Source organism: Oratosquilla oratoria, chromosome 17 (assembly GCF_046742065.1).
Source record: "Oratosquilla oratoria isolate Oo_2021 chromosome 17, ASM4674206v1, whole genome shotgun sequence".
Classification (NCBI taxonomy): Eukaryota; Metazoa; Arthropoda; class Malacostraca; order Stomatopoda; family Squillidae; genus Oratosquilla; species Oratosquilla oratoria.
The window spans coordinates 26,688,079-26,691,983 of NC_134793.1; positions in this window are offsets into that span (position 1 = coordinate 26,688,079).

A 3,905-nucleotide genomic window follows, 5' to 3' on the forward strand; every position below is an offset into this window, starting at 1 on the left:
GGGTCAGGGATTGGAGATGGTTAAGGAAAATGGAGAAAAGTGGGAGGTGAGCCAGCTGTTGTTTGCGGACGACACTGCTCTTGTGGCAGGATCGGAGGAGGGATTGAGGAAGTTGGTGACAGAGTTTGGGAGAGTGTGTGATAGAAGAAAGCTGAAGATAAATGTGGGTAAAAGTAAGGTGATGAGATGTACAAGGGGTGAAAGTGGCAGTAATCTGGAAGTGAGCATTAAGGGAGAGCAACTGGAGGAAGTGGATAGTTTTAGATACTTGGGTGCAAATGTGGCAGGAAAGGGTGGAATGAAGGTGGAGGTAGAATGTAGATTGAGAGAAGCGAGTAAATGCCTTGGTGGATTAAAGAGTGTAATGAGGAATAGAAAATTGGGAATGGATGCTAAGAGGAGACTTTATGAAGGAGTGATTGTGTCAACAGCACTGTATGGAGCAGAAACATGGAACATAAGAGAGGAAGAGAGAAGGAGTTTGAATGTGTTTGAGATGAAGTGTCTGAGAAGTATGATTGGGGTTACTAGGTTAGATAGAGTGAGAAATGAGGAGGTGAGGAGGAGAACAGGGGTGGCAAGGGAGCTGGGAGATAGGGTTGATGAAAGAGTATTAGGATGGTTTGGACACATGGAAAGAATGAGTGAAGAAAGACTAGTAAAGGAGGTGTGGAAGGCAGATGTGGAGGGAGTGAACATGAGGGGACGTCCTAGGATGAGATGGATGGATGGGGTGAAGGGGGCTTTGGAGAAGAGGGGAATGTCCGTTGAGGAAGGACGGGAGAGGACAGAAGACAGGTGAATGGAGAATGGTTGTATATAGAAAATGTTGTGATGTATGAGGTGGATTGGATGGGGGAATGGGGGGTGAGATAGTGTGTGTGAGCAAAATTTTGACGCAGCCCGAAGGGATTTCTCCCCGTCCTCTCCTTTATGTAGGGGGGGACAGAGAGGGGGGGTCGCCGATTTTATGAAGCGGCCTTGCTGTGGATGTGCTGTGTCCTGCGACATTGCTTCTGACCCAGGGCAGTGGACAGGGTGCAAGGATGACCCGTCATTCAGGAGGTGCTAAGATAGGAGTGAGGATGGGGGATCATGGAGTGTTTTCGGGGATAGAAAGGGTGGGAATGATTTTATGCCTTGTCCTTTTTGGCTACCTCCCTAGTAAGGGGGAAAAGAGCCTTGGTATATGTATGTATGTATATTGCATAGGTGTGCACTTCTTAAAATTTACCCTTTGTGTCTTCAGGAATCTTGTATTTACTAAAGATTTTCATGTGTTTACATTTGTCTGGGTGGAAGGGCCACATTTGTGTGGGTGGAAGGGCACCAAATTAACTTCAAATCACTGTTGGAGTTGGTCAAGATCCTCTTGTAGTATTGCTCAGTCTTGTGGTGAACTGGTTTGTCTAAATATCTTTGTCATCATGAAACAGATTCACACCAGATTTCACATGTTCAGGAAGGTCATTAACAGATAGTACAAAGAGAGTCAGACCCAGTACATTACCCTGCTGTACTCCACATCACAAAACATTTCCTCCACAATTTTGCACACAATGCTAGTCTGATTCATGGGATGACAGTTTGAAGGATCAGATTTATTGCCTTTATGGAAGATTGCACTTATGTTTGGAGTTTTTTAGTCCATAGGAAGCTTACTCTCGTTAAGTGTTGTTGAAAATGTCAACATGACAGTACATAATTCTTCCCTTGGTTCTTTCAAGATCCAAGGATGGGCATAGTCTGGACCAGAGGACTTCTCAATATTTAACAATTGAAGATGTGTCACTACTTCCACCTCGGAAATTTGTAGATCGGTGATGGCTTTCACACCTGTATTCACTGATAAGTAATTGCAGCCTCTGATTTTCTCATAAAAACATAGGCAAAAAAATTGGAAAGAATTTTAGCCTTGTCACCATATTCCTCTTGTTCATCTACATTTGTTCTTAGATTTGCAATACCTGTAATTGTCTTCAATTTTTGTTTAACGTACATGGTATGCCAAGGGCTTTTTCCCCCTTACAAAGGAGGTAGCCAAAATCGAAGGCATAAATCCACTCCCATCCATTTTATTCCCACATACTCCACTCCCATTCACCACCCCTCCCTCTTTCCTTGGCTCCTCCTAGATGATGGGTCATCCCTGCATCTTGCTCCCGTCCTGTGTCAGAAGCAATGCAGCAGGACATAGCACATCCACAGCAAGGCAGCTTCATTTAATCTGCGACCTTCCCCTCTCCATCCCCTTGTTTCCCACTCTATTCAGCCTAGTAACCCCTGTCATACTTCTGAGAAATTTTATCTTGAATACAGTAAACCCTTTCTCTTCCTCTTTTATGTTTAATGGTTCTGCCCTGTACAGTGCTGTCAGCAGTATCACCTCTTCATACAATCTCCTTAGCACCTATTCCCAACTGTCTGTTTCTAATTACATTTTTGAATCTCCCAATGCATTTACTTGCTTCTCTTAACCTACATTCCACCTCCAGTCCATCCTTTCCCACCACATTTGCCCCAAAGTATCTAAAGTTATCCACTTCCAGTCTCTCTTCCTTAATACTCGCTCTCAGTTTGCTGCCATCTTCTCCCCTTTTACATCTTGTCACCTTACATTTATCCACATTTATCTTCAATTTCCTTCTTTTGTATACCTTCCCAAACTCTGTCACTACCTTCCATAGTCCCTCCTCTGATCCTGCTACAAGTGCAGTGTCGTCAGCAAACAACAATTGGCTTATCTCCCATTTTTCTCCATTTTCTATAACCGTCTCTAATCCATCCCTTATATTTACCCCATGCACCACCCCATCCATGTATAAATTGAACAGCCATGGTGACATGACACATCTCAGGCAAAGTCCCACCTTTACCTCAAATCACTTGCTCTTTCCATTTCTAACACAGGCTCTACTATTCTCATAAAAACTCGTCACTGTTCTTAACAGTTTTGTCTATTGTGACAGAAATTTGATATGACTCATTATATTGTTAGTAAGAAATGCCTATTCTATTAATATGCATTTTCTTACATACATATACCAAGGCTTTTTCCCCCGTACAAGGGAGGTAGCCAAAAAGGGAAAGGCATAAAATCATTCCCACCCATTTCGTTCCTGAATACACTCCACACCCCTCCCACCCTCCCTCTTATCTGAGCACCTCCTGGATGACGGGTCATCCCTGCACCTTGCCCACTGCTCTGGGTCAGAAGCAGTGTCGCAAGACACAGTACATCCACAGCAAGGCCGCTTCATTAAATCGGCAACCCCCCCCTTGCATAAAAGGAGAGGACGGGGAGAAATCCCTTCGGGCTGCGTCAACTTTTGCTCACACATACTACCTCACCCCCCATCCCCTGCCCATTCCACCTCATGCAATCACAACATCATCCATATACAACCATTCTCCCCTGTCTTCTGTTCTCTCCCGTCCTTCCTCCCTCTTCCCCAAAGCCCCCTTCACCCCATCCATCCACCTCATCCTAGGATGTCCCCTCATGTTCACTCCCTCCACATCTGCTTCCATACCTCTTTTACTAGTCTTTCTTCACTCATTCTTTCCATGTGTCCAAACCATCCTAATATTCTTTCATCAACCCTATCTCCCAGCTCCTTTTCCACCCCTGTTCTCCTCCTCACCTCCTCATTTCTCACTCTTACTAACAATATAATGAGTCATATTAAATTTGTCACAAGAGACAAAACTGAGGTGAAGAAGACTTGTACAGTATGTTCCAGATTTCTTGGATTGTAACCATACACAAATTGTAGGACTGAACAGAATAAACTCATTGCCGAATTAAGTGCTCAAGAGTATTGTTGTTGAAATGTAAACAGAGCTGTAGGGATAAATCAGTTTCAGCTGTTGGACCCTGATGTGGATTTTGCTGCATTGCTTTT